Raw genomic sequence first — 11523 nt, forward strand, 5'->3', positions numbered from 1 at the left:
AAAGAAAAGTATAATGAAATGATTTGAGAATTGGCCTATTAGAAAAGAACTGTAGTTCTGACAAAAGTAGCACAAGAACAATAAAAAATGTTGTCCCCTTCTGAGGTTTACGATGTAGACCTTGTGTTTTATTAAAATTATCATTTATATATATATATAAAAGATGCACTGGATATACTTGGGGCGAGCCTGGTGCTCTCTAATGTGCGATTTGTTAGTCTGGTTGTTTAAAAAAAGAAAAAAAAATGGTGTGTTTTATTTTATAACAGTTTTAATAACAGTATGTATTTTGGGCTGGTATTTTTTTTAAATGAGCGGGTTTTAAGCTGTAGTTGGGCTGGAAATCTTTAGTCCAATCTGGCAACACTGTTCACAACCTGTTTGCACATTTGCCTCTTGTACAACCCGAATTCCGGAAAAGTTGGGACGTTTTTTAAATTTTAATAAAATGAAAACTAAAGGAATTTCAAATCACATGAGCCAATATTTTATTCACAATAGAACATAGATAACGTAGCAAATGTTTAAACTGAGAAATTTTACACTTTTATCCACTTAATTAGCTCATTTAAAATTTAATGCCTGCTACAGGTCTCAAAAAAGTTGGCACGGGGGCAACAAATGGCTAAAAAAGCAAGCAGTTTTGAAAAGATTCAGCTGGGAGAACATCTAGTTAATTGATATCAGGTCTGTAACATGATTAGCTATAACAGCTTTGTCTTAGAGAAGCAGAGTCTCTCAGAAGTAAAGATGGGCAGAGGCTCTCCAATCTGTGAAAGACTGCGTAAAACAATTGTGGAAAACTTTAAAAACAATGTTCCTCAACGTCAAATTGCAAAGGCTTTGCAAATCTCATCATCTACAGTGCATAACATCATCAAAAGATTCAGAGAAACTGGAGAAATCTCTGTGCGTAAGGGACAAGGCCGGAGACCTTTATTGGATGCCCGTGGTCTTCGGGCTCTCAGACGACACTGCATCACTCATCGGCATGATTGTGTCAATGACATTACTAAATGGGCCCAGGAATACTTTCAGAAACCACTGTCGGTAAACACAATCCGCCGTGCCATCAGCAGATGCCAACTAAAGCTCTATCATGCAAAAAGGAAGCCATATGTGAACATGGTCCAGAAGCGCCGTCGTGTCCTGTGGGCCAAGGCTCATTTAAAATGGACTATTTCAAAGTGGAATAGTGTTTTATGGTCAGACGAGTCCAAATTTGACATTCTTGTTGGAAATCAAAAGCCAGCATCTCTGATGGTATGGGGGTGCATAAGTGCATACGGTATGGGCAGCTTGCATGTTTTGGAAGGCTCTGTGAATGCTGAAAGGTATATAAAGGTTTTAGAGCAACATATGCTTCCCTCCAAACAACGTCTATTTCAGGGAAGGCCTTGTTTATTTCAGCAGGACAATGCAAAACCACATACTGCAGCTATAACAACAGCATGGCTTCGTCGTAGAAGAGTCCGGGTGCTAACCTGGCCTGCCTGCAGTCCAGATCTTTCACCTATAGAGAACATTTGGCGCATCATTAAACGAAAAATACGTCAAAGACGACCACGAACTCTTCAGCAGCTGGAAATCTATATAAGGCAAGAATGGGACCAAATTCCAACAGCAAAACTCCAGCAACTCATAGCCTCAATGCCCAGACGTCTTCAAACTGTTTTGAAAAGAAAAGGAGATGCTACACCATGGTAAACATGCCCCGTCCCAACTATTTTGAGACCTGTAGCAGAAATCAAAATTGAAATGAGCTCATTTTGTGCATAAAATTGTAAACTTTCTCAGTTTAAACATTTGCTATGTTATCTATGTTCTATTGTGAATAAAATATTGGCTCATGTGATTTGAAAGTCTTTTAGTTTTCATTTTATTAAAATTTAAAAAAACCGTCCCAACTTTTCCGGAATTCGGGTTGTACATTCCTGTGTATCTTAATGTTTAAGACCACAGTATACTTGCATGCACATTAATTTATATTCTATTTTTAATTCTACAGTATACATGCTTTTTATATTTTATTCTTAATTTCTTATTGTTTAATTTAATTTCATTCTTTCATAGCTATATTTATGTATATTTTCATCTGTGTTGTATTCTTTAATAATTGCACTGTCCATGGAGCAGGCCTAACTCATTTCACTGCTGATTATATATTATCGATATAATCATGTATGCGATGAATAAAAATCTTGAATTTTGAAACTTCCGCCCCATTTTGAGGAGTAAAAATCAAGTTTTCGTATGAATCCCAGCAAACAAATTCATACAAAATTGTTAAATGAAAAATAGTTGCATTTTCTAAATCGATCAGGTTTTTTGAATGGAATGTCATGCACAAAGTTTTGCAAAACGTAGTTATAAACTGCCATGAGAATATATATATATATATTTTTTTTTTTTGCTGTTTATTACACTTGGCCAAAATCTTATGATATAAACGATTAAGCACTTATGCACAGGATATTTTAAACATACAAAAGTATATTGGCTAGATGGCAAAAAAAGTACTTCTCCAGTCTTCGAACACACACAAACAATAGCCTTTACAGACATAGTGTTTGAGTAAAGAAATGCTGTACTATTCAAAGTTATTTGTTTACCCTTGCTTTGCAAATAAGCAGAGATCTGTCTCCTCCAGGCTGTGCGCATGGTCAATCTGAGTGGAGGCGGGGTAAAGTGACGAGGTTTCATGAGAGCTTGAGGATCCAATGGCGTTACGAATTTTACAAGCTCCTTTAAATACTTATCATTGGTTAAATATTTCTAAAACCCTGTGATTTAAAATAATAATAACAAATTATAATAGAGATATGAATTTTGAATAGTTTTTCACGGCACATATCTGGCTTTTCTCTGTCTGCCATGCCGCCCCTGGAGGAAGGGGATCCGCCAAAATGAGGTGCCAGATTGGATTTTGGAGGTGCCGGATCCGGCCACAGCACAAGGTGGCCGCCGGCCCAGCGCCTCTGCACAAGATGGCCGCCGTCTCAGCGCCTCTGCACAAGATATGATGGTCCCTTCAGAGTCAAGTCAGGTCCCCGTTGACCCTCCAGAGTCAGGTCAGGTCCCCGTTGACCCTCCAGAGTCAGGTCAAGTCACCATTAACACTCCAGAGTCAGGTCAAGTCACCATTAACACTCATGAGTTAAGCACTACAACAGTTAGACCTCAGGAGTCAAGTCAAGTCACCGTTGATCGTCATGAGCAAAGGGAAGTCACCGATGATCTTCCTGAACGAAGTCAAACCACAGTTGATCTTCCTGAACCCAGTCAAATCACCACGAACTACCAGAGTCTCTCCACGTCTCTGCTGAACTACCAGAGTCTCTCCACGTCTCTGCTGAACTACCAGAGTCTCTCCACGTCTCTGCTGAACTACCAGAGTCTCTCTACGTCTCTGCAGAACTACCAGAGCCTCTCCACGTCTCCGCTGAACTACCAGAGCCTCTCCACGTCTCCGCTGAACTACCAGAGCCTCTCCACGTCTCCGATGAACTACCAGAGTCTCTCCACGTCTCTGCTGAACTACCAGAGCCTCTCCACGTCTCTGCTGAACTACCAGAGCCTCTCCACGTCTCTGCTGAACTACCAGAGCCTCTCCACGTCTCTGCTGAACTACCAGAGTCTCTCCACGTCTCTGCTGAACTACCAGAGTCTCTCCATGTCTCTGCTGAACTACCAGAGTCTCTCCATGTCTCTGTTGAACTACCAGAGTCTCTTTACGTCTCTGCTGAACTACCAGTCTCTCCATGTCTCTGCTGAACTACCAGAGTCTCTCCACGTCTCTGCAGAACTACCAGAGCCTCTCCACGTCTCTGCTGAACTACCAGATCCTCTCCACGTCTCTGATGAACTACCAGAGCCTCTCCACGTCTCTGCAGAACTACCAGAGCCTCTCCACGTCTCTGCTGAACTACCAGAGCCTCTCCACGTCTCTGATGAACTACCACAGCCTCTCCATGTCTCTGATGAACTACCAGAGTCTCTCCATGTCTCTGCTGAACTACCAGAGTCTCTCCACGTCTCTGCTAAACTACCAGAGTCTCTCCACGTCTCTGCTGAATTACCAGAGTCTCTCAACGGCTGTGCTGAACTACCAGAGTCTCTCTACGTCTCTGCAGAACTACCAGAGCCTCTCCACGTCTCTGCTGAACTACCAGAGCCTCTCCACATCTCTGATGAACTACCAGAGTCTCTCCACGTCTCTGCTGAACTACCAGAGCCTCTCCACGTCTCTGCTGAACTACCAGAGCCTCGCCATGTCTCTGATGAACTACCAGAGTCTCTCCACGTCTCTGCTGAACTACCAGAGCCTCTCCACGTCTCTGCTGAACTACCAGAGCCTCTCCACGTCAGAGCCTCTCCACGTCTCTTCTGAACTACCAGAGCCTCTCCACGACTCAACTGAACTACCAGAGTCTCTCCACGTCTCTGCTGAACTACCAGAGTCTCTCCACGTCTCTGCTGAACTACCAGAGTCTCTCGATGTCTCTGCTGAACTACCAGAGTCTCTCCACATCTCTGTTGAACTACCAGAGTCTCTCCACGTCTCTGCGGAACTACCAGAGCCTCTCCATGTCTCTGCTGAACTTCCAGAGTCTCTCCACGTCTCTGCAGAACTTCCAGAGCCTCTCCACGTCTCTGCTGAACTACCGGAGCCTCTCCACGTCTCTGATGAACTACCAGAGCCTCTCCATGTCTCTGCTGAACTACCAGAGTCTCTTCACGTCTCTGCAGAACTACCAGAGCTTCTCCACGTCTCTGCAGAACTACCAGAGCCTCTCCACGTCTCTGATGAACTACCAGATCCTCTCCACGTCTCTGATGAACTACCAGAGCCTCTCCACGTCTCTGCAGAACTACCAGAGCCTCTCCACGTCTCTGCTGAACTACCAGAGCCTCTTCACGTCTCTGCTGAACTACCAGAGCCTCTTCACGTCTCTGCGGAACAACCAGAGTCTCTCCACGTCTCTGCAGAACTACCAGAGTTTCTCCACGTCTCTGCAGAACTACCAGAGCCTCTCCACGTCTCTGATGAACTACCAGAGCCTCTCCATGTCTCTGCTGAACTACCAGAGTCTCTTCACGTCTCTGCAGAACTACCAGAGTCTCTCCACGTCTCTGCAGAACTACCAGAGCCTCTCCACGTCTCTGCTGAACTACCAGAGCCTCTTCACGTCTCTGCTGAACTACCAGAGCCTCTTCACGTCTCTGCAGAACTTCCTGAGTGCTCGACTTATCCTGTCATGGCCATGGAGGCCATCCAGGAACTCACCGCCTGCCCTGTCATGGCTATGGAGACCATCTACCATCTCCTCAGGGCCACGGAGGCCACCCTTAACCTGTTCATGTTCTCTATTTCACGCTTACCTAACCAGGCTTGCTCTCCTGTGCCATCGATCGCACTGTAGTAGTCTTCTGCGCCGCCCTGGTGGGCTTCTGTCTCGACCGCACGGCTGTGGTGGTCTTCTGCACCGCCCTGGTGGGCTTCTCCCCTGAACTTTCTGTTCCCTCCGGGCCTTTTTGTTTTGTTTAGTTATTTTGTTTTTCTTCTCTCTGTTTCCCTCAATGGACCTGGCCCTCCATCCCTCCCCCTGGTCCTCCACCAGTCCACCTCCCTCCTGGTCTCTGTGTTCCTTGGTTTGTTTTTGTGTTCGATGGAGCATCTGGTTGCTGCTCCTTAGAGGAGGGGGAAATGTCACAGTGTCTGGTCTGTGTTTCCCTGGGTGTCCACTAGTGGTCTCACTTCCCCATAGGCACCCCACTGCAGGCACTACATTTCCTACAAAGCCTTTTCCCTTCATTACTGTTAATTGCACACCTGTATTGCACTCAGCTTTCTCCACTCTCTTCGTTATCATCTTCACGTGTCCATATATACCAGCCTGTCTCATTCTGTTTGGATGGAGTCCTTGTTTTCCGTCACCCGGTTTTCTCGCGTTCCCTTGTGTTTTCTTGTTTCTTGTTTTTGGACTGCTTTCCCCGTTATTGACCTCTAGACTGTTTTGGATTTAGATTTTGGATTATCCCATTAAACACACTGCATTTGAATCTCTCGTTTCCTGTGATCAATCATTACACCTGACCCTGTTTAAAACTTTTATCACATAGTATTATAAAATTATTATAATCGGTAATTTAATCTTATATGTTACATTATCATGTTTACTATTCAATCAAATGTGTTAAAACATACTAAGTGATTTTAATAAAATTCTGACTTTAGTGTGTAATAAACTTCTCACCAGATGCTGTATAGTATACACATTATAAATGTATAACAAATTATATGGATTTATGGCTCAGGTGACAAAAATCATCTATGAATATTTGCATTTTCAGTATATGTTAACTTTTCTTTACAAATATAGTTTTTAATATTGATTACAGCATTTACAAATTATTCTTAACTAATTATAAATGATGTTGGCGTAATGTGAGATGTTCTTTTTCACTATTTATCTTGCCTAACAGATTTGATGTGGGTTTTTAAGTATATTTATTCACTGTACAGAGCAAAACAATACAATAATTTTTTTTTTTTTTAAATCTTACCTTACCAGATACAAATTTCACAAATTTTCATAGGAATGATACATTTTTTTTCCACCATGCATTTATATTTGCTAGAAATATTATTATTATTATTATTATTATTATTATTATTATTATTATTATTATTATTATTATTATTATTATTGTTGTTTGACAAAAAGTTTCTTTGCAAAATTTACAAAAAAGAAAATATGCAACAAGCTACAAAAAAACAATTTAGCTGGAAAGCAAATCTCAGCTATAATCAGCCTCAATCAATAAATCTTAATGTCAAATTGTTTAATTAAAGAAAATCTTTCATTCAAACATTAAACAGTGTTCATGAATCAACAACACTGACACTAAAATGGAATATGGGAACAAAGGGAAAGTTTTATTTGAAATATTATGTGGTTTTTTATACATATTTAGTATAGAAGTCAGTTATGTCTTCTTAAAAATCAAAAAAAGATCACATGTTGCATATGACTAAAACCAAGTCAGTAATTTAAATTACAGCTGATTTTCAGTACGAGGAAACATCATGCAATTCCATCAACATTTTTGCTAAGGAAATGAAAATATTGATTTCTAAAAGATCTGGAACAGGAACAGGGAAGAGGTTCAGCTTAGAAATGAAACAGGGCCTTCAAACTCCAAACAATTTGAATTTAATTGGTTTTAAAAACACGAGTGATTATGATCAGAAAATGAACTGATACTTCATTACCAAATACCTTCTCATAAGAGAATTGTTTGTTTGTTTAGGTTTCTTGAAATTTCCCCATCACTGATTCTGGTTAATCTGCATTTCTGACTGTTTAGTCAAGCATTTAATCAATGAGAAGCATTTATTTGATCGTTTAATGCTGCAGATTTTGACTAAATGTAAGTTGGCATATACTAACTTCTGCCTTAATAGATACACACATCTGCTGTAAGTGTTACTGTTAAGATAAGATTTTTTTTCTCAAAGTTACAAAGTGTACCAGCCCAGTTGCAATAATGATGAGAAAATGGATGTAAATGCAACAGTATCAGTTTTATATACATCAAACTTGGAAACTAGGAACAAAAACAAAACAACAAGAAAATGAGAAGTAACAAAAAAATTGAACAAAACACAGGGTTTAGACCAACCAAACTAAAAAAAGAAATGAAAAGCAGATGTGAAAATTAATCAAACAACCAGTAATCAAGGAAACTTTCTAAAAACTGTCAAAGAACAAAAATATGTGATACAACCACTCCAAACCCAAACAAATAACAATATACCCTGAAATATACATACATATGTGTGTGTGTGTGTGTCGCACACCGGACACGTCACGTTCAATTCAAGATGAAAAAAAAAACTTTAATCTATTCTCCTAACAGTCAAAAGTTCACTTCATGACCAAGTGCTGTCAATGAGTTTGAAGTTCAGTGATTGAAAAAAAAACTAAAACAGATGTGTCGAAAAAACTGATTTGTTAATATGAAGCACAGATTTTATTAGAGCCCCAGAAAAACAAACGTTTCAGTGAAAATTGCACAATAGATTGTCTTTATGTACATAAACATTAATTTGGGACAAATATAATGCAGTTTAATGGAAAACTTTGTGAGTGGCATGGCAGGTTTTTGAACAGTGCCCAGAGTAATAGCTTAGATTCACGGACAGTCGAATTCGGCACAACATTAAGAATGATGACACACAGGGCAACTTTTTGAGCAATGTTGCCATCAACGTGCACCCAGTTTAGACACAGGGCCCATGACAGATCTAAAGTATCCAGATAGAAATTTGTTACCCAAGTACCCAAGCAACATTGCATAGTTGCCCTGTGTATCATCAGCCTAAGACTACATTTACACTAGTGCATTTTCATTTTAAAACCCATAACTTTTTGTTTTTTCATAAGTATGCCTGTCGTTTACACTTTTCCGCCATTTTCAATCCTCAAAAACTGAGACTTTGTATGAGTTTGAAAACTGATTATGGTTGCGTTTCAGTGTAAACAGACCAAAGCAGAGATTCTGAAAAAGATTGGCATGGCTGCCCACATTTGCTGTGCGTTTCCTTGACCACCTCATAAATAGTAAAATGGAGACTGAACTGCAAACTTCCATGGATTCGTTCTCATTTTTAGCAGCTATTGTGCAACTAAATTCAGTATTTTATAATACAGCAGCTGCTTACATTGCCAAGAGGCAAGCTGTGCTTAGAGCAATCAGCAATAAAGACGTCCACGCTTTTCCTCACCACTAACTTCCTGTTTACACTTTAATGCGCATGCTCAGGGTGCATGAATGTTCATGTGACATGCCTTTTTTGTTTTGTTTTTTGGCTGGTTTTGATCTGGATTTTGGTATTAAGGATTAGAAACAGGACATTAACTAGCTGAGTATTCAAGTAGGTTTTTCCATAGGGATAAACAAGACCTGCCACTAAGGGCTGTGTGAACTGCTTAAGTATGTGTCCTGATGAGCTGGTGTAGGTGTAGGGGATTGGGGAGTGAGGGCATGTGGTAGACAGAAGGGATCATGGGAAGTGTAGAGCTGAGGAAGACATGCATGGTTAAAGGAGCTGGTGAACTGATGCAAATGGCAGCAGCTGTGTTTGTATCAAATGAGAGAGCGAGTTGGCGATACCAGCATGACATAATACAATTTATGTACAGAAAAATTTATTTGAGATTTAATGTTGTATTGGCCAACCAAACACAAAGCTTCCATGTGGTGACAGACCAATTAGAATCAAGTATTACAGAGCTACATGATAAATTGTCTGATTTAAAGCATACCTGCTAGCCAATCAGAATCAGAGTATTCAGAAAACCCATGGTGTATATATATATATATATATATATATATATATATATGTATATATGTATATATATATATATATATATATATATATATATATATATATATATATATATATATATATATATATATATATATATATATACATATAAAATGTTACATTACTTGTATCAACATTTACAAAACTGTTTTGAACTAATATCTTGAAAGACTTCAAGTTATAAAGCTAGTATAAGACGAATGCTACTAATTCTGACATGCCACAACTTTGAAATGTTATACTGTATAGATTTTTTTTTATATCACACTGAAAGGTGCAGAAATTAAATAACATCCACAAAATATTACATATTACACAACACAGCTCAAGAGATTGTTTGAGCTGAGAATGAAACAAGTGCGTCACCTGACCAAAAGTTTGGACACCTTCTCATTCAAAGTTTTCTTTATTTTCATGACTATGAAATTGTAGATTCACACTGAAGGCATCAAAACAATTAATTAACACATGTGGAATTATATATGGTATTATATATATAACAAAAAAGTGTGAAACAACTGAAAATATGTCATATTGTAGGTTCTTCAAAGTATCCACCTTTTGCTTTGATTACTGCTTTGCACACTCTTGGCTTTCTCTTGATGAGCTTCAAGAGGTAGTCACCTGAAATGGTCTTCCAACAGTCTTGAAGGAGTTCCCCGAGAGATGCTTAACACTTGTTGGCCCTTATGCCTTCTGTCTGCGGTCCAGCTCACCCCTAAACCATCTCGATTGGGTTCAGGTCCGGTGACTGTGGAGGCCAGGTCATCTGGCGCAGCACCCCATCACTCTCCTTCTTGGTCAAATAGCCCTTGATGCCTTCAGTGTGACTCTACAATTTTCATAGTCATGAAATTAAAGAAAACTCTTTGAATGAGAAGGTGTGTCCAAACTTTTGGTCTGTACTGTATATATTGAACAACTGACTAGACAAAAGACCTTTTTTAATTTTCATAGTGGCATATTCATTCTTAGATTTTTGTAGAATTTTGCAGTTTTACATGTCAGATCCTTAGGTCAACAATGTTTTGGATTTCTTCACAGTAATCCTGATGGTCCCACTACTGTTTGTGTGAAAGTGATCGAAGAACTGCAATGAAAATTGATAAGCACTGTAAGCATTACAGTTAAAATCAATCAGCAATCAGATTGCTAATGTTTAAGAATAATCTTTTCACTGTCTTGGTAATTAAGAATTTAAAAAATAAACACAAACAAATTATTTTTATTTTAGACTTATTTTAGGCTTAGCTACAGGTTATGTACGCAGGTTATTCTACTATCAGCCAGATTATTCTCAATTGCTAGATTCTAAACAGCATTTAATCTTAAATAGTTTTTACAACTTAAAGATTACATTAAATATGCATTGTTATTGCTTATTATTTTCTTAAAAGAAGAGTTTGACAAATTTATATATATATATATATATATATATATATATTAATGACAAACTATCAGCTTACCTTTTCAATATATGTAATGATTTTGTCATCGCTCAGCTCTACAAAGGATCTTATTTTGAAAGTTACATATGCAACTGCTGTCGTATCTATAAAAGTCAAATTCAAATCAGATTCATATCAGCATATGTGAACAAAACTTGACAGACAAAATCTGGGTGGTGAATAATACAAAATACATGAATGAACAGATAAAATGAAATTTGCTTACTTTGCAGGGCAGCTTCTGAAGATGAGGGTGTTGACTGATTGGTTGGTTGAGTTATTGTGACTTCAGAGGTAGATGCTGGTGTTGCTGTTCGAGTTGTGGATGTTAATGCAGATGATATCACTGCAGCTGATGAAGTTTGAGTTGTTGATGTTGCTCCAACTGATGTTGATGCAGTTGATGTTGATAGAGTGGTAGATGTTGGTGCAGTTGTTGATTGAGTGGTAGATGATGATTCATTTGGTGTAGACAATATTGCAACTGTTGAAATTGGTGCAGCTGATGTAACTGTTGGAACAGGTGTTGTTTGAGTCATGGATGTTGCTACAGTTGATTCAGCTGTAGATATTTTAGTTGTTGGTTCAACTCCAGTTGTTAAATCAGATGTAGATGCTAGCATAGCTGATGTTCCTGTTACAACTTTAGATTTAGTTTCAGTTGTTGTCTGTTCAGGTGTT

General features: G+C 38.9%; 1 long non-coding RNA gene across 1 annotated transcript; it reads right to left on the reverse strand.

The window, feature by feature from the left end:
* Window positions 1–10347: 10347 nt before the first annotated feature.
* On the reverse strand, window positions 10348–11205 carry LOC132131624 (uncharacterized). The gene is made up of 3 exons (XR_009428905.1): window positions 11069–11205; window positions 10861–10946; window positions 10348–10484 (listed from the first exon to the last, which is right to left on the reverse strand). It is a non-coding gene; the product is annotated as an uncharacterized LOC132131624 (long non-coding RNA).
* Between the last annotated feature and the right edge of the window lie 318 nt (window positions 11206–11523).

The sequence above is a fragment of the Carassius carassius genome, chromosome 48 (assembly GCF_963082965.1).
Source record: "Carassius carassius chromosome 48, fCarCar2.1, whole genome shotgun sequence".
Lineage (NCBI taxonomy): Eukaryota > Metazoa > Chordata > Actinopteri > Cypriniformes > Cyprinidae > Carassius > Carassius carassius.